The sequence below is a fragment of the Festucalex cinctus genome, chromosome 10 (genome assembly GCF_051991245.1).
Source record: "Festucalex cinctus isolate MCC-2025b chromosome 10, RoL_Fcin_1.0, whole genome shotgun sequence".
Classification (NCBI taxonomy): domain Eukaryota; kingdom Metazoa; phylum Chordata; class Actinopteri; order Syngnathiformes; family Syngnathidae; genus Festucalex; species Festucalex cinctus.
This window is the reverse complement of record NC_135420.1, coordinates 1,496,763-1,521,677: the sequence shown is the minus strand read 5'-3', so window position 1 is coordinate 1,521,677 and position 24,915 is coordinate 1,496,763.

Here is a 24,915-nt window from a genome sequence, read left to right as displayed (position 1 = left end):
TGTGGGAAATATTCGGGTACGAAATCGTGAATTGTGGGTAAGGCGTGAATTTTGGAACTGAAAAGCTCATTATGGAACATATTGAAGTTGGAACGAAGTGAATCGGATGAAAAATGTGGAAGGAAATGTGAAATTTAGAATCTCCCATTAAGAATACATGGGGAAAAATCGGGTACGAAATCGGGAATTGCGGGTAACACGTGAATCGTGGGAATAAGAAAAATGGAAGCGATGTAGACGCGAATATTTGGAATCATTTGAAATTGGAACGGAGTGAATCGGGTGAAAAATGTGGAAGTAGAAACAGGACAAAAAAGTGCGAGGAATAAAATAGAATAAGAATAAGAATACGAATAATAATAATAAGAATAACGGGAATGGTGTAGAATAACATATGTGTGAAGGCCTCCAGCCTTCACACAATAACGGGAATGGTGTAGAATAACATATGTGTGAAGGCCTCCAGCCTTCACACAACTAGAAATGCCATTTCTGGGGAAATGGCGTGTGAAGGCTGGAGAGCTGAATGAATACCTGTGGAATGATTTGGAATAATGTTGAATGATGATGAATGATATTGAAAGATATTGAAAGATATTGAATGATATTGAATGATGTTGAATGATACTGAATGACATGGAATGAGCTTAACATGCTGAAGTTGGAATGGTTTAAATTCATCCAGAAATCTAGAAGCAGTTGAAGGAAGATAAATACCACAAAAGTAAAAATAAATCAGCAAGAAACATGAAAACAAGGAAGGAATCAAGTAAGAAATGGAGGAAGTAGCAAGTAATCGGGTAAGCAATGGAGTAAAGTGAGAAGAATTAAGTAAGCAATGAAGTAAGGAGGGTAGAATCGAGTCGCAATGGTGTAAGGAGTGGCAAACTTAAGCAATGGAGTAATAGTCACTCTGTTGAAATCAGGTCACATTTGCATTAGTATACTAAGCTAGCATTAGCATGCTAAGTTAACATTAGCATTAATATGCTAACTTAGCATTAGCATGCTAAGCTAACATTAGCATTAGCATGCTAACATTAGCATTAGCATTCTAAGCTAACATTAGCATTAGCATGCTAACATTAGCATTAGCATGCTAAGTTAACATTAGCATTAGCATGCTAACATTAGCATTAGCATGCTAACTTAGCATTAACATTAGCATGCTAACTTAGCATTAGCATGCTAAGCTAACATTAGCATTAGCATGTTAACTTAGCATTAACATGCTAAGCTAACATTAGCATTAGCATGCTAACTTAGCATTAGCATGCTAAGCTAACATTAGCATTAGCATGCTAAGCTAACATTAGCATTCACATGCTAAGCTAGCATTAGCATTAGCATGCTGAGCTAACATTAGCATTAGCATGCTAAGCTAGCAATAGCATTAGCATGTTCAGCTAGCATTAGCATTACCTAGCATTAGCATGCTAACTTAGCACTAGCATGCTCACTTCCTGTTGATTTCAGGCCACTTCCTGTTGAAATCGGGTCACTTCCTCTTGAAATTGGGTCACTTCCTGTTGATATCAGGTCACTTCCTGTTGAAATCGGGTCACTTCCTGTTGAAATTGGGTCACTTCCTGTTGATATCAGGTCACTTCCTGTCAAAATTGGGTCACTTCCTGTTGAAATCGGGTCACTTCCTGTTAAAAACAGGTCACTTCCTGTTGATTTTAGGCCACTTCCTGTTGAAATTAAGTCACTTCCTGTTGAAATCGGGTCACTTCCTGTTGATTTTAAGTCACTTCCTGTTGATATGAGGTCACTTCCTGTTAAAATCAGGTCACTTCCTGTTGAAATCGGGTCATTTCCTGTTAAAATCAGGTCACTTCCTGTTGATTTTAGGTCACTTCCTGTTGATATGAGGTCACTTCCTGTTGATATTGGTCACTTCCTGTTCAGGTCGGGGAATATCCTGGCAAGAATCACACGCATACCTAATCAATTGGCCAAAATGGCCACCGCCTTCGGAGGCCAGGTTGGCGAGAAACCTGGGCATATCATTTGTCTAAAATGGCCGCCGTGCATGGTAAGTTGGAAAATGGCCGCCATACGTGGTAAGTTAGGTGGTAAGATGGAAGAGCTCATGACGTGAAATGGTGGAATATATTGAAGTTGGAACGAAGTCAATCGGATAAATAATGTGGAAGTAAATGGAAAATGTAGAATGTGGGAAATATTTGGGTACGAAATTGGGAATTGTGGGTAAGGCGGGAATTTTGGAACTGAAAAGCTGGAAGAGCTCATGGCTTGAATTGGTGGAATATATTGAAGTTGAAACAACGTCAATCGGATAAAAAATGTCGAAGTAAATGTGAAATGTAGAATGTGGGAAATATTCGGGTACGAAATCGGGAATTGTGGGTAAGGCATGAATTTTGGAACTGAAAAGCTGGAAGAGCTCATGGCTTGAATTGCTGGAATATATTGAAGTTAGAACGAAGTCAATCGGATAAATAATGTGGAAGTAAATGGAAAATGTAGAATGTGGGAAATATTTGGGCACGAAATTGGGAATTGTGGGTAAGGCGTGAATTTTGGAACTGAAAAGCAGGAAGAGCTCATGGCTTGAATTGGTGGAATAGATTGAAGTTGAAACGACGTCAATCGGATGAAAAATGTCGAAGTAAATGTGAAATGTATAATGTGGGAAATATTCGGGTACGAAATCGGGAATTGTGGGTAAGGCATGAATTTTGGAACTGAAAAGCTGGAAGAGCTCATGGCTTGAATTGCTGGAATATATTGAAGCTGGAACAACGTCAATCGGATGAATAATGTGTAAGTAAATGGAAAATGTAGAATGTGGGAAATATTCGGGTACGAAATCGGGAATTGTGGGCAAGGCGTGAATTTTGGAACTGAAAAGCTGGAAGAGCTAATGGCTTGAAATGCTGGAATATATTGAAGCTGGAACGACGTCAATCGGATGAATAATGTGTAAGTAAATGGAAAATGTAGAATGTGGGTAATGTGCGGGTACGAAATCGGGAATTGTGGGTAAGGCGTGAATTTTGGAACTGAAAAGCTGGAAGAGCTCATGGCTTGAATTGCTGGAATATATTGAAGTTGGAACGAAGTCAATTGGATGAATAATGTGGAAATAAATGAAAAATGAAGAATGTGGGAAATATTCGGGTACGAAATCGTGAATTGTGGGTAAGGCGTGAATTTTGGAACTGAAAAGCTGGAAGAGCTCATGGCTTGGATTGCTGGAATATATTGAAGTTGGCATGAAGTCAATCGGATGAATAATGTGGAAGTAAATGTGAAATGTAGAATGTGGGAAATATTCGGGTACGAAATCGTGAATTGTGGGTAAGGCGTGAATTTTGGAACTGAAAAGCTGGAAGAGCTCATGATGGAACATATTTGAAGTTGGAACGAAGTGAATCTGATGAAAAATGTGGAAGGAAATGTGAAATTTTGAATCTCCCATTAAGAATACATGGGGAAAAATCGGGTACGAAATCGGGAATTGCGGGTAACACGTGAATCGTGGGAATAAGAAAAATGGAAGCGCTGTAGGCGCGAATATTTGGAATCGTTTGAAATTGGAACGGAGTGAATCGGGTGAAAAATGTGGAAGTAGAAGCTGGACAAAAAAGTGCGAGGAATAAAATATAAGAATAATAATAACTAGAAATGCCATTTCTGGGGAAATGGCGTGTGAAGGCTGGAGTGCTGAATGAATACCTGTGGAATGATTTAGAATAATGTTGAATGATGATGAATGATATTGAAAGATATTGAATGATATTGAATGGTGTTGAATGATGTTGAATGATACTGAATGACATGGAATGACCTTAACATGCTGAAGTTGGAATGGTTTAAATTCATCCAGAAATCTAGAAGCAGTTGAAGGAAGACAAATACCACAAAAGTAAAATTAAATCAGCAAGAAACAAGAAAACAAGGAAGAAATCAAGAAATGGAGGAAGTAGCAAGTAATCGGGAAAGCAATGGAGTAAAGTGAGAAGAATTAAGTAAGCAATGAAGTAAGGAGGGTAGAATCGAGTCGCAATGGTGTAAGGAGTGGCAAACTTAAGCAATGGAGTAATAGTCACTCTGTTGAAACCAGGTAACATTTGCATGAGTATACTAAGCTAGCATTAGCATGCTAAGCTAACATTAGCATTAGTATGCTAATTTATCATTAGCATGCGAAGTTAACATTAATATTGTCATGCTAAGCTAACATTAGCATTAATATTCTAACTTAGCATTAGCATGCTAAGCTTACATTAGCATTAGCATGCTAACTGAGCATTAGCATTAGCATTCTAAGCTAACATTAGCATTAGCATGCTAAGCTAACATTAGCATTAGCATGATAACATTAGCATTAACATGCTAACATTAGCATTAACATGTTAAGCTAACATTAGCATTAGCATGCTAAGCTAACATTAGCATTAGCATGCTAACTTAGCATTAGCATACTGAGCTAACATTAGCATTAACATGCTAAGCTAGCAATAGCATTAGCATGTTCAGCTAGCCTAAGCATTAGTTAGCATTAGCATGCTAACTTAGCACTAGCATGCTCACTTCCTGTTGATTTCAGGCCACTTCCTGTTGAAATTGGGTCACTTCCTGTTGATTTTAGGTCACTTCCTGTTGATATGAGGTCACTTCCTGTTGATGTGAGGTCACTTCCTGTTAAAATCAGGTCACTTCCTGTTAAAATCAGGTCACTTCCTGTTGATTTCAGGCCACTTCCTGTTGGAATCGGGTCACTTCCTGTTGAAATCGGGTCACTTCCTGTTGATATGAGGTCACTTCCTGTTGATATGAGGTCAATTCCTGTTGAAATCGGGTCACTTCCTGTTGATATGAGGTCACTTCCTGTTGATATGAGGTCACTTCCTGTTAAAATCAGGTCACTTCCTGTTAAAATCAGGTCACTTCCTGTTGATTTTAGGTCACTTCCTGTTGAAATTAAGTCACTTCCTGTTGAGATTAAGTCACTTCCTGTTGATGTGAGGTCACTTCCTGTTGAAATCGGGTCACTTCCTGTTGAAATTGGGTCACTTCCTGTTGATATTAGGTCACTTCCTGTCAAAATTGGGTCACTTCCTGTTGAAATTGGGTCACTTCCTGTTGATATCAGGTCACTTCCTGTTGAAATCGGGTCACTTCCTGTTAAAATCGGGTCACTTCCTGTTAAAAACAGGTCACTTCCTGTTGATTTTAGGCCACTTCCTGTTGAAATTAAGTCACTTCCTGTTGAAATCGGGTCACTTCCTGTTGATTTTAAGTCACTTCCTGTTGATATGAGGTCACTTCCTGTTAAAATCAGGTCACTTCCTGTTGAAATCGGGTCACTTCCTGTTAAAATCAGGTCACTTCCTGTTGATTTTAGGTCACTTCCTGTTGAAATTAAGTCACTTCCTGTTGAGATTAAGTCACTTCCTGTTGATGTGAGGTCACTTCCTGTTGATATTGGTCACTTCCTGTTCAGGTCGGGGAATATCCTGGCAAGAATCACACGCATACCTAATCAATTGGCCAAAATGGCCACCGCCTTGGGAGGCCAGGTTGGCGAGAAACCTGGGCATATCATTTGTCTAAAATGGCCGCCGTGCATGGTAAGTTGGAAAATGGCCGCCATACGTGGTAAGTTAGGTGGTAAGATGGAAGAGCTCATGACGTGAAATGGTGGAATATATTGAAGTTGGAACGAAGTCAATCGGATAAATAATGTGGAAGTAAATGGAAAATGTAGAATGTGGGAAATATTTGGGTACGAAATTGGGAATTGTGGGTAAGGCGTGAATTTTGGAACTGAAAAGCTGGAAGAGCTCATGGCTTGAATTGGTGGAATATATTGAAGTTGAAACGACGTCAATCGGATGAAAAATGTCGAAGTAAATGTGAAATGTAGAATGTGGGAAATATTCGGGTACGAAATTGGGAATTGTGGGTAAGGCATGAATTTTGGAACTGAAAAGCTGGAAGAGCTCATGGCTTGAATTGCTGGAATATATTGAAGTTGGAACGAAGTCAATCGGATGACTAATGTGGAAGTAAATGTGAAATATAGAATGTGGGAAATATTCGGGTACGAAATCCGGAATTGTGGGCAAGGTGTGAATTTTGGAACTGAAAAGCTGGAAGAGCTCATGGCTTGAATTGCTGGAATATATTGAAGCTGGAACGACGTCAATCGGATGAATAATGTGTAAGTAAATGGAAAATGTAGAATGTGGGAAATATTCGGGTACGAAATCGGGAATTGTGGGCAAGGCGTGAATTTTGGAACTGAAAAGCTGGAAGAGCTAATGGCTTGAAATGCTGGAATATATTGAAGCTGGAACGACGTCAATCGGATGAATAATGTGTAAGTAAATGGAAAATGTAGAATGTGGGAAATATTCGGGTACGAAATCGGGAATTGTGGGTCAGGCGTAAATTTTGGAACTGAAAAGCTGGAAGAGCTCATGGCTTGAAGTGGTGGAATATATTGAAGTTTAAACGACGTCAATCGGATGAATAATGTGGAAGTAAATGGAAAATGTAGAATGTGGGAAATATTCGGGTACGAAATCAGGAATTGTGGGCAAGGCGTGAATTTTGGAACTGAAAAGCTGGAAGAGCTAATGGCTTGAAATGCTGGAATATATTGAAGCTGGAACGACGTCAATCGGATGAATAATGTGTAAGTAAATGGAAAATGTAGAATGTGGGAAATATTCGGGTACGAAATCGGGAATTGTGGGTCAGGCGTGAATTTTGGAACTGAAAAGCTGGAATAGCTCATGGCTTGAATTGCTGGAATATATTGAAGTTGGAACGAAGTCAATCGGATGAATAATGTGGAAGTAAATGAAAAATGTAGAATGTGGGAAATATTCGGGTACGAAATCGTGAATTGTGGGTAAGGCGTGAATTTTGGAACTGAAAAGCTCATTATGGAACATATTGAAGTTGGAACGAAGTGAATCGGATGAAAAATGTGGAAGGAAATGTGAAATTTTGAATCTCCCATTAAGAATAAATGGGGAAAAATCGGGTACGAAATCGGGAATTGTGGGTAACACGTGAATCGTGGGAATAAGAAAAATGGAAGCGCTGTAGGCGTGAATATTTGGAATCGTTTGAAATTGGAACGGAGTGAATCGGGTGAAAAATGTGGAAGAAGAAACTGGACAAAAAAGTGCGAGGAATAAAATATAATAATAATAATAATAACTAGAAATGCCATTTCTGGGGAAATGGCGTGTGAAGGCTGGAGAGCTGAATGAATACCTGTGGAATGATTTGGAATAATGTTGAATGATGATGAATGATATTGAAAGATATTGAAAGATATTGAATGATATTGAATGATGTTGAATGATACTGAATGACATGGAATGAGCTTAACATGCTGAAGTTGGAATGGTTTAAATTCATCCAGAAATCTAGAAGCAGTTGAAGGAAGATAAATACCACAAAAGTAAAAATAAATCAGCAAGAAACAAGAAAACAAGGAAGAAATCAAGTAAGAAATGGACGAAGTAGCAATTAATCGGGTAAGCAATGGAGTAAAGTGAGAAGAATTAAGTAAGCAATGAAGTAAGGAGGGTAGAATCGAGTCGCAATGGTGTAAGGAGTGGCAAACTTAAGCAATGGAGTAATAGTCACTCTGTTGAAATCAGGTCACATTTGCATTAGTATACTAAGCTAGCATTAGCATGCTAAGTTAACATTAGCATTAATATGCTAACTTAGCATTAGCATGCTAAATTAACATTAGCATTAGCATTAGCATGCTAACTTAGCATTAGCATTCTAAGCTAACATTAACATTGGCATGCTAAGCTAACATTAGCATTAGCATGCTAACATTAGCATTAGCATGCTAAGCTAACATTAGCATTAGCATGCTAACATTAGCATCAGCATGCTAACTTAGCATTAGCATTAGCATGCTAAGCTAACATTAGCATTAGCATGCTAAGCTAACATTAGCATTAGCATGCTAACTTAGCATTAACATGCTAACTTAGCATTAACATGCTAAGCTAACATTAGCATTAGCATGCTAACTTAGCATTAGCATGCTAAGCTAACATTAGCATTAGCATGCTAAGCTAACATTAGCATTCACATGCTACGCTAACATTAGCATTAGCATGCTGAGCTAACATTAGCATTAGCATGCTAAGCTAGCAATAGCATTAGCATGTTCAGCTAGAATTAGCATTAGCTAGCATTAGCATGCTAACTTAGCACTAGCATGCTCACTTCCTGTTGATTTCAGGCCACTTCCTGTTGAAATCGGGTCACTTCCTGTTGAAATCGGGTCACTTCCTGTTGAAATTGGGTCACTTCCTGTTGATATCAGGTCACTTCCTGTCAAAATTGGGTCACTTCCTGTTGAAATTGGGTCACTTCCTGTTGATATCAGGTCACTTCCTATCAAAATTGGGTCACTTCCTGTTGAAATCGGGTCACTTCCTGTTAAAAACAGGTCACTTCCTGTTGATTTTAGGTCACTTCCTGTTGAAATTAAGTCACTTCCTGTTGAAATCAGGTCACTTCCTGTTGATTTTAAGTCACTTCCTGTTGACATGAAGTCACTTCCTGTTAAAATCAGGTCACTTCCTGTTGAAATCGGGTCATTTCCTGTTAAAATCAGGTCACTTCCTGTTGATTTTAGGTCACTTCCTGTTGAAATTAAGTCACTTCCTGTTGAAATTAAGTCACTTCCTGTTGAAATTAAGTCACTTCCTGTTGATATGAGGTCACTTCCTGTTGATATTGGTCACTTCCTGTTCAGGTCGGGGAATATCCTGGCAAGAATCACACGCATACCTAATCAATTGGCCAAAATGGCCACCGCCTTGGGAGGCCAGGTTGGCGAGAAACCTGGGCATATCATTTGTCTAAAATGGCCGCCGTGCATGGTAAGTTGGAAAATGGCCGCCATACGTGGTAAGTTAGGTGGTAAGATGGAAGAGCTCATGACGTGAAATGGTGGAATATATTGAAGTTGGAACGAAGTCAATCGGATAAATAATGTGGAAGTAAATGGAAAATGTAGAATGTGGGAAATATTTGGGTACGAAATTGGGAATTGTGGGTAAGGCGTGAATTTTGGAACTGAAAAGCTGGAAGAGCTCATGGCTTGAATTGGTGGAATATATTGAAGTTGAAACCACGTCAATCGGTTGAAAAATGTCGAAGTAAATGTGAAATGTAGAATGTGGGAAATATTCGGGTACGCAATCGGGAATTGTGGGTAAGGCATGAATTTTGGAACTGAAAAGCTGGAAGAGCTCATGGCTTGAATTGCTGGAATATATTGAAGTTGGAACAAAGTCAATCGGATGAATAATGTGGAAGGAAATGTGAAATATAGAATGTGGGAAATATTCGGGTACGAAATCCGGAATTGTGGGCAAGGTGTGAATTTTGGAACTGAAAAGCTGGAAGAGCTCATGGCTTGAATTGCTGGAATATATTGAAGCCGGAACAACGTCAATCGGATGAATAATGTGGAAGAAAATGTAGAATGTGGGTAATGTGCGGGTACAAAATCGGGAATTGTGGGTAAGGCGTGAATTTTGGAACTGAAAAGCTGGAAGAGCTCATGGCTTGAATTGCTGGAATATATTTAAGTTGGAACGAAGTCAATCGGATGAAAAATGTCGAAGTAAATGTGAAATGTAGAATGTGGGAAATATTCGGGTACGCAATCGGGAATTGTGGGTAAGGCATGAATTTTGGAACTGAAAAGCTGGAAGAGCTCATGGCTTGAATTGCTGGAATATATTGAAGTTGGAACGAAGTCAATCGGATGACTAATGTGGAAGTAAATGTGAAATATAGAATGTGGGAAATATTCGGGTACGAAATCCGGAATTGTGGGCAAGGTGTGAATTTTGGAACTGAAAAGCTGGAAGAGCTCATGGCTTGAATTGCTGGAATATATTGAAGCTGGAACGACGTCAATCGGATGAATAATGTGTAAGTAAATGGAAAATGTAGAATGTGGGAAATATTCGGGTACGAAATCAGGAATTGTGGGCAAGGCGTGAATTTTGGAACTGAAAAGCTGGAAGAGCTAATGGCTTGAAATGCTGGAATATATTGAAGCTGGAACGACGTTAATTGGATGTATAATGTGGAAGTAAATGGAAAATGTAGAATGTGGGAAATATTCGGGTACGAAATCGGGAATTGTGGGCAAGGCGTGAATTTTGGAACTGAAAAGCTGGAATAGCTCATGGCTTGAATTGCTGGAATATATTGAAGTTGGAACGAAGTCAATCAGATGAATAATGTGGAAGTAAATGAAAAATGTAGAATGTGGGAAATATTCGGGTACGAAATCGTGAATTGTGGGTAAGGCGTGAATTTTGGAACTGAAAAGCTCATGATGGAACATATTGAAGTTGGAACGAAGTGAATCGGATGAAAAATGTGGAAGGAAATGTGAAATTTTGAATCTCCCATTAAGAATACATGGGGAAAAATCGGGTACGAAATCGGGAATTGCGGGTAACACGTGAATCGTGGGAATAAGAAAAATGGAAGCGCTCTAGGCGCGAATATTTGGAATCGTTTGAAATTGGAACGGAGTGAATCGGGTGAAAAATGTGGAAGAAGAAACTGGACAAAAAAGTGCGAGGAATAAAATATAATAATAATAAGAATAACGGGAATGGTGTAGAATAACATATGTGTGAAGGCCTCCAGCCTTCACACAATAAGAATAACGGGAATGGTGTAGAATAACATATGTGTGAAGGCCTCCAGCCTTCACACAATAACGGGAATGGTGTAGAATAACATATGTGTGAAGGCCTCCAGCCTTCACACAATAAGAATAACGGGAATGGTGTAGAATAACATATGTGTGAAGGCCTCCAGCCTTCACACAATAACTAGAAATGCCATTTCTGGGGAAATGGCGTGTGAAGGCTGGAGAGCTGAATGAATACCTGTGGAATGATTTGGAATAATGTTGAATGATGATGAATGATATTGAATGATATTGAATGATACTGAATGACATGGAATGAGCTTAACATGCTGAAGTTGGAATGGTTTAAATTCATCCAGAAATCTAGAAGCAGTTGAAGGAAGATAAATACCACAAAAGTAAAAATAAATCAGCAAGAAACATGAAAACAAGGAAGGAATCAAGTAAGAAATGGAGGAAGTAGCAAGTAATCGGGTAAGCAATGGAGTAAAGTGAGAAGAATTAAGTAAGCAATGAAGTAAGGAGGGTAGAATCGAGTCGCAATGGTGTAAGGAGTGGCAAACTTAAGCAATGGAGTAATAGTCACTCTGTTGAAATCAGGTCACATTTGCATTAGTATACTAAGCTAGCATTAGCATGCTAAGTTAACATTAGCATTAATATGCTAACTTAGCATTAGCATGCTAAGCTAACATTAGCATTAGCATGCTAACATTAGCATTAGCATTCTAAGCTAACATTAGCATTAGCATGCTAACATTAGCATTAGCATGCTAAGTTAACATTAGCATTAGCATGCTAACATTAGCATTAGCATGCTAACTTAGCATTAACATTAGCATGCTAACTTAGCATTAGCATGCTAAGCTAACATTAGCATTAGCATGTTAACTTAGCATTAACATGCTAAGCTAACATTAGCATTAGCATGCTAACTTAGCATTAGCATGCTAAGCTAACATTAGCATTAGCATGCTAAGCTAACATTAGCATTCACATGCTAAGCTAGCATTAGCATTAGCATGCTGAGCTAACATTAGCATTAGCATGCTAAGCTAGCAATAGCATTAGCATGTTCAGCTAGCATTAGCATTACCTAGCATTAGCATGCTAACTTAGCACTAGCATGCTCACTTCCTGTTGATTTCAGGCCACTTCCTGTTGAAATCGGGTCACTTCCTGTTGAAATTGGGTCACTTCCTGTTGATATCAGGTCACTTCCTGTTGAAATCGGGTCACTTCCTGTTGAAATTGGGTCACTTCCTGTTGATATCAGGTCACTTCCTGTCAAAATTGGGTCACTTCCTGTTGAAATCGGGTCACTTCCTGTTAAAAACAGGTCACTTCCTGTTGATTTTAGGCCACTTCCTGTTGAAATTAAGTCACTTCCTGTTGAAATCGGGTCACTTCCTGTTGATTTTAAGTCACTTCCTGTTGATATGAGGTCACTTCCTGTTAAAATCAGGTCACTTCCTGTTGAAATCGGGTCATTTCCTGTTAAAATCAGGTCACTTCCTGTTGATTTTAGGTCACTTCCTGTTGATATGAGGTCACTTCCTGTTGATATTGGTCACTTCCTGTTCAGGTCGGGGAATATCCTGGCAAGAATCACACGCATACCTAATCAATTGGCCAAAATGGCCACCGCCTTCGGAGGCCAGGTTGGCGAGAAACCTGGGCATATCATTTGTCTAAAATGGCCGCCGTGCATGGTAAGTTGGAAAATGGCCGCCATACGTGGTAAGTTAGGTGGTAAGATGGAAGAGCTCATGACGTGAAATGGTGGAATATATTGAAGTTGGAACGAAGTCAATCGGATAAATAATGTGGAAGTAAATGGAAAATGTAGAATGTGGGAAATATTTGGGTACGAAATTGGGAATTGTGGGTAAGGCGGGAATTTTGGAACTGAAAAGCTGGAAGAGCTCATGGCTTGAATTGGTGGAATATATTGAAGTTGAAACAACGTCAATCGGATAAAAAATGTCGAAGTAAATGTGAAATGTAGAATGTGGGAAATATTCGGGTACGAAATCGGGAATTGTGGGTAAGGCATGAATTTTGGAACTGAAAAGCTGGAAGAGCTCATGGCTTGAATTGCTGGAATATATTGAAGTTAGAACGAAGTCAATCGGATAAATAATGTGGAAGTAAATGGAAAATGTAGAATGTGGGAAATATTTGGGCACGAAATTGGGAATTGTGGGTAAGGCGTGAATTTTGGAACTGAAAAGCAGGAAGAGCTCATGGCTTGAATTGGTGGAATAGATTGAAGTTGAAACGACGTCAATCGGATGAAAAATGTCGAAGTAAATGTGAAATGTATAATGTGGGAAATATTCGGGTACGAAATCGGGAATTGTGGGCAAGGCGTGAATTTTGGAACTGAAAAGCTGGAAGAGCTAATGGCTTGAAATGCTGGAATATATTGAAGCTGGAACGACGTCAATCGGATGAATAATGTGTAAGTAAATGGAAAATGTAGAATGTGGGTAATGTGCGGGTACGAAATCGGGAATTGTGGGTAAGGCGTGAATTTTGGAACTGAAAAGCTGGAAGAGCTCATGGCTTGAATTGCTGGAATATATTGAAGTTGGAACGAAGTCAATTGGATGAATAATGTGGAAATAAATGAAAAATGAAGAATGTGGGAAATATTCGGGTACGAAATCGTGAATTGTGGGTAAGGCGTGAATTTTGGAACTGAAAAGCTGGAAGAGCTCATGGCTTGGATTGCTGGAATATATTGAAGTTGGCATGAAGTCAATCGGATGAATAATGTGGAAGTAAATGTGAAATGTAGAATGTGGGAAATATTCGGGTACGAAATCGTGAATTGTGGGTAAGGCGTGAATTTTGGAACTGAAAAGCTGGAAGAGCTCATGATGGAACATATTTGAAGTTGGAACGAAGTGAATCTGATGAAAAATGTGGAAGGAAATGTGAAATTTTGAATCTCCCATTAAGAATACATGGGGAAAAATCGGGTACGAAATCGGGAATTGCGGGTAACACGTGAATCGTGGGAATAAGAAAAATGGAAGCGCTGTAGGCGCGAATATTTGGAATCGTTTGAAATTGGAACGGAGTGAATCGGGTGAAAAATGTGGAAGTAGAAGCTGGACAAAAAAGTGCGAGGAATAAAATATAAGAATAATAATAATAAGAATAACGGGAATGGTGTAGAATAACATATGTGTGAAGGCCTCCAGCCTTCACACAATAACGGGAATGGTGTAGAATAACATATGTGTGAAGGCCTCCAGCCTTCACACAATAACTAGAAATGCCATTTCTGGGGAAATGGCGTGTGAAGGCTGGAGAGCTGAATGAATACCTGTGGAATGATTTGGAATAATGTTGAATGATGATGAATGATATTGAAAGATATTGAATGATATTGAATGATACTGAATGACATGGAATGAGCTTAACATGCTGAAGTTGGAATGGTTTAAATTCATCCAGAAATCTAGAAGCAGTTGAAGGAAGATAAATACCACAAAAGTAAAAATAAATCAGCAAGAAACATGAAAACAAGGAAGGAATCAAGTAAGAAATGGAGGAAGTAGCAAGTAATCGGGTAAGCAATGGAGTAAAGTGAGAAGAATTAAGTAAGCAATGAAGTAAGGAGGGTAGAATCGAGTCGCAATGGTGTAAGGAGTGGCAAACTTAAGCAATGGAGTAATAGTCACTCTGTTGAAATCAGGTCACATTTGCATTAGTATACTAAGCTAGCATTAGCATGCTAAGTTAACATTAGCATTAATATGCTAACTTAGCATTAGCATGCTAAGCTAACATTAGCATTAGCATGCTAACTTAGCATTAGCATTCTAAGCTAACATTAGCATTGGCATGCTAAGCTAACATTAGCATTAGCATGCTAACATTAGCATTAGCATGCTACGCTAACATTAGCATTAGCATGCTAACATTAGCATTAAAATGCTAACTTAGCATTAGCATTAGCATGCTAAGCTAACATTAGCATTAGCATGCTAAGCTAACATTAGCATTAGCATGCTAAGCTAACATTAGCATTAGCATGCTAACTTAGCATTAACATGCTAAGTTAACATTAGCATTAGCATGCTAACTTTGCATTAGCATGCTAAGCTAACATTAGCATTAGCATGCTAAGCTAACAATAGCATTAGCATGTTCAGCTAGAATTAGCATTAGCTAGCATTAGCATGCTAACTTAGCACTAGCATGCTCACTTCCTGTTGATTTCAGGCCACTTCCTGTTGAAATCGGGTCACTTCCTGTTGAAATCGGGTCACTTCCTGTTGAAATTGGGTCACTTCCTGTTGATATCAGGTCACTTCCTGTCAAAATTGGGTCACTTCCTGTTGAAATTGGGTCACTTCCTGTTGATATCAGGTCACTTCCTATCAAAATTGGGTCACTTCCTGTTGAAATTGGGTCACTTCCTGTTGATATCAGGTCACTTCCTGTCAAAATTGGGTCACTTCCTGTTAAAAACAGGTCACTTCCTATTGATTTTAGGTCACTTCCTGTTGAAATTAAGTCACTTCCTGTTGAAATCGGGTCACTTCCTGTTGATTTTAAGTCACTTCCTGTTGACATGAAGTCACTTCCTGTTAAAATCAGGTCACTTCCTGTTGATTTTAGGTCATTTCCTGTTGAAATTAAGTCACTTCCTGTTGAAATTAAGTCACTTCCTGTTGATATGAGGTCACTTCCTGTTGATATTGGTCACTTCCTGTTCAGGTCGGGGAATATCCTGGCAAGAATCACACGCATACCTAATCAATTGGCCAAAATGGCCACCGCCTTGGGAGGCCAGGTTGGCGAGAAACCTGGGCATATCATTTGTCTAAAATGGCCGCCGTGCATGGTAAGTTGGAAAATGGCCGCCATACGTGGTAAGAAAGGTGGTAAGATGGAAGAGCTCATGACGTGAAATGGTGGAATATATTGAAGTTGGAACGAAGTCAATCGGATAAATAATGTGGAAGTAAATGGAAAATGTAGAATGTGGGAAATATTTGGGTACGAAATTGGGAATTGTGGGTAAGGCGTGAATTTTGGAACTGAAAAGCTGGAAGAGCTCATGGCTTGAATTGGTGGAATATATTGAAGTTGAAACAACGTCAATCGGATGAAAAATGTCGAAGTAAATGTGAAATGTAGAATGTGGGAAATATTCGGGTACGAAATCGGGAATTGTGGGTAAGGCATGAATTTTGGAACTGAAAATCTGGAAGAGCTCATGGCTTGAATTGCTGGAATATATTGAAGTTGGAACGAAGTCAATCGGATGAATAATGTGGAAGGAAATGTGAAATATAGAATGTGGGAAATATTCGGGTACGAAATCCGGAATTGTGGGCAAGGTGTGAATTTTGGAACTGAAAAGCTGGAAGAGCTCATGGCTTGAATTGCTGGAATATATTGAAGCTGGAACGACGTCAATTGGATGAATAATGTGTAAGTAAATGGAAAATGTAGAATGTGGGAAATATTCGGGTACGAAATCGGGAATTGTGGGCAAGGCGTGAATTTTGGAACTGAAAAGCTGGAAGAGCTCATGGCTTGAAGTGGTGGAATATATTAAAGTTGAAACGACGTCAATCGGATGAATAATGTGTAAGTAAATGGAAAATGTAGAATGTGGGAAATATTCGGGTACGAAATCAGGAATTGTGGGCAAGGCGTGAATTTTGGAACTGAAAAGCTGGAAGAGCTAATGGCTTGAAATGCTGGAATATATTGAAGCTGGAATGACGTCAATTGGATGGATAATGTGGAAGTAAATGGAAAATGTAGAATCTGGGAAATATTCGGGTACGAAATCGGGAATTGTGGGCAAGGCGTGAATTTTGGAACTGAAAAGCTGGAATAACTCATGGCTTGAATTGCTGGAATATATTGAAGTTGGAACGAAGTCAATCGGATGAATAATGTGGAAGTAAATGAAAAATGTAGAATGTGGGAAATATTCGGGTACGAAATCGTGAATTGTGGGTAAGGCGTGAATTTTGGAACTGAAAAGCTCATGATGGAACATATTGAAGTTGGAACGAAGTGAATCGGATGAAAAATGTGGAAGGAAATGTGAAATTTTGAATCTCCCATTAAGAATACATGGGGAAAAATCGGGTACGAAATCGGGAATTGCGGGTAACACGTGAATCGTGGGAGTAAGAAAAATGGAAGCGCTGTAGGCGTGAATATTTGGAATCGTTTGAAATTGGAACGGAGTGAATCGGGTGAAAAATGTGGAAGTAGAAACAGGACAAAATGCGAGGAATAAAATAGAATAATAATAATAACTAGAAATGCCATTTCTGGGGAAATGGCGTGTGAAGGCTGGAGAGCTGAATGAATACCTGTGGAATGATTTGGAATAATGTTGAATGATGATGAATGATATTGAAAGATATTGAAAGATATTGAATGATATTGAATGATGTTGAATGATACTGAATGACATGGAATGAGCTTAACATGCTGAAGTTGGAATGGTTTAAATTCATCCAGAAATCTAGAAGCAGTTGAAGGAAGATAAATACCACAAAAGTAAAAATAAATCAGCAAGAAACATGAAAACAAGGAAGGAATCAAGTAAGAAATGGAGGAAGTAGCAAGTAATCGGGTAAGCAATGGAGTAAAGTGAGAAGAATTAAGTAAGCAATGAAGTAAGGAGGGTAGAATCGAGTCGCAATGGTGTAAGGAGTGGCAAACTTAAGCAATGGAGTAATAGTCACTCTGTTGAAATCAGGTCACATTTGCATTAGTATACTAAGCTAGCATTAGCATGCTAAGTTAACATTAGCATTAATATGCTAACTTAGCATTAGCATGCTAAGCTAACATTAGCATTAGCATGTTAACATTAGCATTAGCATTCTAAGCTAACATTAGCATTAGCATGCTAACATTAGCATTAGCATGCTAAGTTAACATTAGCATTAGCATGCTAACATTAGCATTAGCATGCTAACTTAGCATTAACATTAGCATGCTAACTTAGCATTAGCATGCTAAGCTAACATTAGCATTAGCATGTTAACTTAGCATTAACATGCTAAGCTAACATTAGCATTAGCATGCTAACTTAGCATTAGCATGCTAAGCTAACATTAGCATTAGCATGCTAAGCTAACATTAGCATTCACATGCTAAGCTAGCATTAGCATTAGCATGCTGAGCTAACATTAGCATTAGCATGCTAAGCTAGCAATAGCATTAGCATGTTCAGCTAGCATTAGCATTAGCTAGCATTAGCATGCTAACTTAGCACTAGCATGCTCACTTCCTGTTGATTTCAGGCCACTTCCTGTTGAAATCGGGTCACTTCCTGTTGAAATTGGGTCACTTCCTGTTGATATCAGGTCACTTCCTGTCAAAATTGGGTCACTTCCTATTGAAATTGGGTCACTTCCTGTTGATATCATGTCACTTCCTGTCAAAATTGGGTCACTTCCTGTTGAAATCGGGTCACTTCCTGTTAAAAACAGGTCACTTCCTGTTGATTTTAGGCCACTTCCTGTTGAAATTAAGTCACTTCCTGTTGAAATCGGGTCACTTCCTGTTGATTTTAAGTCACTTCCTGTTGATATGAGGTCACTTCCTGTTAAATCAGGTCACTTCCTGTTGAAATCGGGTCATTTCCTGTTAAAATCAGGTCACTTCCTGTTGATTTTAGGTCACTTCCTGTTGATATGAGGTCACTTCCTGTTGATATTGGTCACTTCCTGTTCAGGTCGGGGAATATCCTGGCAAGAATCACACGCATACCTAATCAATTGGCCAAAATGGCCACCGCCTTGGGAGGCCAGGTTGGCGAGAAACCTGGGCATATCATTTGTCTAAAATGGCCGCCGTGCATGGTAAGTTGGAAAATGGCCGCCATACGTGGTAAGTTAGGTGGTAAGATGGAAGAGCTCATGACGTGAAATGGTGGAATATATTGAAGTTGGAACGAAGTCAATCGGATAAATAATGTGGAAGTAAATGGAAAATGTAGAATGTGGGAAATATTTGGGTACGAAATTGGGAATTGTGGGTAAGGCGGGAATTTTGGAACTGAAAAGCTGGAAGAGCTCATGGCTTGAATTGGTGGAATATATTGAAGTTGAAACAACGTCAATCGGATAAAAAATGTCGAAGTAAATGTGAAATGTAGAATGTGGGAAATATTCGGGTACGAAATCGGGAATTGTGGGTAAGGCATGAATTTTGGAACTGAAAAGCTGGAAGAGCTCATGGCTTGAATTGCTGGAATATATTGAAGTTAGAACGAAGTCAATCGGATAAATAATGTGGAAGTAAATGGAAAATGTAGAATGTAGGAAATATTTGGGCACGAAATTGGGAATTGTGGGTAAGGCGTGAATTTTGGAACTGAAAAGCAGGAAGAGCTCATGGCTTGAATTGGTGGAATAGATTGAAGTTGAAACGACGTCAATTGGATGAAAAATGTCGAAGTAAATGTGAAATGTATAATGTGGGAAATATTCGGGTACGAAATCGGGAATTGTGGGTAAGGCATGAATTTTGGAACTGAAAAGCTGGAAGAGCTCATGGCTTGAATTGCTGGAATATATTGAAGTTGGAACAAAGTCAATCGGATGAATAATGTGTAAGTAAATGGAAAATGTAGAATGTGGGAAATATTTGGGTACGAAATTGGGAATTGTGGGTAAGGCGTGAATTTTGGAACTGAAAAGCTGGAAGAGCTCATGGCTTGAATTGGTGGAATATATTGAAGTTGAAACGACGTCAATCGGATGAAAAATGTCGAAGTAAATGGAAAATGTAGAATGTGGGTAATGTGCGGGTACGAAATCGAGAATTGTGGGTAAGGAGTGAATTTTGGAACTGAAAAGCTGGAAGAGCTCATGGCTTGAATTGCTGGAATATATTGAAGTTGGAACGAAGTCAATCGGATGAATAATGTGGAAGTAAATGAAAAATGTAGAATGTGGGAAATATTCGGGTACGAAATCGTGAATTGTGGGTAAGGCGTGAATTTTGGAACTGAAAAGCTGGAAGAGCTCATGATGGAACATATTGAAGTTGGAACGAAGTGAATCGGATGAAAACTGTGGAAGGAAATGTGAAATTTTGAATCTCCCATTAAGAATACATGGGGAAAAATCGAGTACGAAATCGGGAATTGCGGGTAACACGTGAATTGTGGGAATAAGAAAAATGGAAGCGCTCTAGGCGCGAATATTTGGAATCGTTTGAAATTGGAACGGAGTGAATCGGGTGCAAAATGTGGAAGTAGAAGCTGGACAAAAAAGTGCGAGGAATAAAATATAATAATAACTAGAAATGCCATTTCTGGGGAAATGGCGTGTGAAGGCTGGAGAGCTGAATGAATACCTGTGGAATGATTTGGAATAATGTTGAATGATGATGAATGATATTGAAAGATATTGAATGATATTGAATGATGTTGAATGATACTGAATGACATGGAATGAGCTTAACATGCTGAAGTTGGAATGGTTTAAATTCATCCAGAAATCTAGAAGCAGTTGAAGGAAGATAAATACCACAAAAGTAAAAATAAATCAGCAAGAAACATGAAAACAAGGAAGGAATCAAGTAAGAAATGGAGGAAGTAGCAAGTAATCGGGTAAGCAATGGAGTAAAGTGAGAAGAATTAAGTAAGCAATGAAGTAAGGAGGGTAGAATCGAGTCGCAATGGTGTAAAGAGTGGCAAACTTAAGCAATGGAGTAATAGTCACTCTGTTGAAATCAGGTCACATTTGCATTAGTATACTAAGCTAGCATTAGCATGCTAAGTTAACATTAGCATTAATATGCTAACTTAGCATTAGCATGCTAAGCTAACATTAGCATTAGCATGCTAACTTAGCATTAGCATTCTAAGCTAACATTAGCATTGGCATGCTAAGCTAACATTAGCATTAGCATGCTAACATGAGCATTAGCATGCTAAGCTAACATTAGCATTAGCATGCTAACATTAGCATTAGCATGCTAACTTAGCATTAGCATGCTAACTTAGCATTAGCATGCTAAGCTAACATTAGCATTAGCATGCTAACTTAACATTAACATGCTAAGCTAACATTAGCATTAGCATGCTAACTTAGCATTAGCATGCTAAGCTAACATTAGCATTAGCATGCTAAGCTAACATTAGTATTCACATGCTAAGCTAACATTAGCATTAGCATGCCGAGCTAACATTAGCATTAGCATGCTAAGCTAGCAATAGCATTAGCATGTTCAGCTAGCATTAGCATTAGCTAGCATTAGCATGCTAACTTAGCACTAGCATGCTCACTTCCTGTTGATTTCAGGCCACTTCCTGTTGAAATCGGGTCACTTCCTGTTGAAATCGGGTCACTTCCTGTTGAAATTGGGTCACTTCCTGTTGATATCAGGTCACTTCCTGTCAAAATTGTGTCACTTCCTGTTGATATCAGGTCACTTCCTGTCAAAATTGGGTCACTTCCTGTTGAAATCGGGTCACTTCCTGTTGAAATTGGGTCACTTCCTGTTGAAATCAGGTCACTTCCTGTCAAAATTGGGTCACTTCCTGTTGAAATTGGGTCACTTCCTGTTGATATCAGGTCACTTCCTGTCAAAATTGGGTCACTTCCTGTTGAAATCGGGTCACTTCCTGTTGAAATTGGGTCACTTCCTGTTGATATCAGGTCACTTCCTGTCAAAATTGGGTCACTTCCTGTTGAAATTGGGTCACTTCCTGTTGATATCAGGTCACTTCCTGTCAAAATTGGGTCACTTCCTGTTGAAATCGGGTCACTTCCTGTTGATTTTAGGCCACTTCCTGTTGAAATTAAGTCACTTCCTGTTGAAATCGGGTCACTTCCTGTTGATTTTAAGTCACTTCCTGTTGATATGAGGTCACTTCCTGTTAAAATCAGGTCACTTCCTGTTGAAATCGGGTCATTTCCTGTTAAAATCAGGTCACTTCCTGTTGATTTTAGGTCACTTCCTGTTGAAATTAAGTCACTTCCTGTTGAGATTAAGTCACTTCCTGTTGATATGAGGTCACTTCCTGTTGATATTGGTCACTTCCTGTTCAGGTCGGGGAATATCCTGGCAAGAATCACACGCATACCTAATCAATTGGCCAAAATGGCCACCGCCTTGGGAGGCCAGGTTGGCGAGAAACCTGGGCATATCATTTGTCTAAAATGGCCGCCGTGCATGGTAAGTTGGAAAATGGCCGCCATACGTGGTAAGTTAGGTGGTAAGATGGAAGAGCTCATGACGTGAAATGGTGGAATATATTGAAGTTGGAACGAAGTCAATCGGATAAATAATGTGGAAGTAAATGGAAAATGTAGAATGTGGGAAATATTTGGGTACGAAATTGGGAATTGTGGGTAAGGCGGGAATTTTGGAACTGAAAAGCTGGAAGAGCTCATGGCTTGAATTGGTGGAATATATTGAAGTTGAAACAACATCAATCGGATGAAAAATGTCGAAGTAAATGTGAAATGGAGAATGTGGGAAATATTCGGGTACGCAATCGGGAATTGTGGGTAAGGCATGAATTTTGGAACTGAAAAGCTGGAAGAGCTCATGGCTTGAATTGCTGGAATATATTGAAGTTGGAACGAAGTCAATCGGATGAATAATGTGGAAGGAAATGTGAAATATAGAATGTGGGAAATATTCGGGTACGAAATCCGGAATTGTGGGCAAGGTGTGAATTTTGGAACTGAAAAGCTGGAAGAGCTCATGGCTTGAATTGCTGGAATATATTGAAGTTGGAACGAAGTCAATCGGATGAATAATGTGGAAGTAAATGAAAAATGTAGAATGTGGGAAATATTCGGGTACGAAATCGTGAATTGTGGGTAAGGCGTGAATTTTGGAACTGAAAAGCTCATTATGGAACATATTGAAGTTGGAACGAAGTGAATCGGATGAAAAATGTGGAAGGAAATGTGAAATTTTGAATCTCCCATTAAGAATAAATGGGGAAAAATCGGGTACGAAATCGGGAATTGTGGGTAACACGTGAATCGTGGGAATAAGAAAAATGGAAGCGCTGTAGGCGTGAATATTTGGAATCGTTTGAAATTGGAACGGAGTGAATCGGGTGAAAAATGTGGAAGAAGAAACTGGACAAAAAAGTGCGAGGAATAAAATATAATAATAATAATAATAATAAGAATAACGGGAATGGTGTAGAATAACATATGTGTGAAGGCCTCCAGCCTTCACACAACTAGAAATGCCATTTCTGGGGAAATGGCGTGTGAAGGCTGGAGAGCTGAATGAATACCTGTGGAATGATTTGGAATAATGTTGAATGATGATGAATGATATTGAAAGATATTGAATGATATTGAATGGTGTTGAATAATGTTGAATGATATCTGGGCATATCATTTGTCTAAAATGGCCGCCGTGCATGGTAAGTTGGAAAATGGCCGCCATGTGCGGTAAGTTAGGTGGTAAGATGGAAGAGCTCATGACGTGAAATGGTGGAATATATTGAAGCTGGAACGACGTCAATTGGATGAATAATGTGGAAGTAAATGTGAAATGTAGAATGTGGGAAATATTCGGGTACGAAATCGGGAATTGTGGGTAAGGAATGAATTTTGGAACTGAAAAGCTGGAAGAGCTCATGGCTTGAATTGCTGGAATATATTGAAGTTGGAACGAAGTCAATCGGATGAATAATGTGGAAGTAAATGTGAAATATATAATGTGGGAAATATTCGGGTACGAAATCCGGAATTGTGGGCAAGGTGTGAATTTTGGAACTGAAAAGCTGGAAGAGCTCATGGCTTGAATTGCTGGAATATATTGAAGCTGGAACAACGTCAATCGGATGAATAATGTGTAAGTAAATAGAAAATGTAGAATGTGGGAAATATTTGGGTACGAAATCGGGAATTGTGGGCAAGGCGTGAATTTTGGAACTGAAAAGCTGGAAGGGCTCATGGCTTGAAATGGTGGAATATATTGACGTTGGAACGAAGTCAATCGGATAAATAATGTGGAAGTAAATGGAAAATGTAGAATGTGGGAAATATTTGGGTACGAAATTGGGAATTGTGGGTAAGGCATGAATTTTGGAACTGAAAAGCTGGAAGAGCTCATGGCTTGAATTGGTGGAATATATTGAAGTTGAAACGACGTCAATCGGATGAAAAATGTCGAAGTAAATGTGAAATGTAGAATGTGGGAAATATTCGGGTACGAAATCGGGAATTGTGGGTAAGGCATGATTTTTGGAACTGAAAAGCTGGAAGAGCTCATGGCTTAAATTGCTGGAATATATTGAAGTTGGAACGAAGTCAATCGGATGAATAATGTGGAAGTAAATGAAAAATGTAGAATGTGGGAAATATTCGGGTACGAAATCGTGAATTGTGGGTAAGGCGTGAATTTTGGAACTGAAAAGCTCATTATGGAACATATTGAAGTTGGAACGAAGTGAATCGGATGAAAAATGTGGAAGGAAATGTGAAATTTAGAATCTCCCATTAAGAATACATGGGGAAAAATCGGGTACGAAATCGGGAATTGCGGGTAACACGTGAATCGTGGGAATAAGAAAAATGGAAGCGATGTAGACGCGAATATTTGGAATCATTTGAAATTGGAACGGAGTGAATCGGGTGAAAAATGTGGAAGTAGAAACAGGACAAAAAAGTGCGAGGAATAAAATAGAATAAGAATAAGAATACGAATAATAATAATAAGAATAACGGGAATGGTGTAGAATAACATATGTGTGAAGGCCTCCAGCCTTCACACAATAACGGGAATGGTGTAGAATAACATATGTGTGAAGGCCTCCAGCCTTCACACAACTAGAAATGCCATTTCTGGGGAAATGGCGTGTGAAGGCTGGAGAGCTGAATGAATACCTGTGGAATGATTTGGAATAATGTTGAATGATGATGAATGATATTGAAAGATATTGAAAGATATTGAATGATATTGAATGATGTTGAATGATACTGAATGACATGGAATGAGCTTAACATGCTGAAGTTGGAATGGTTTAAATTCATCCAGAAATCTAGAAGCAGTTGAAGGAAGATAAATACCACAAAAGTAAAAATAAATCAGCAAGAAACATGAAAACAAGGAAGGAATCAAGTAAGAAATGGAGGAAGTAGCAAGTAATCGGGTAAGCAATGGAGTAAAGTGAGAAGAATTAAGTAAGCAATGAAGTAAGGAGGGTAGAATCGAGTCGC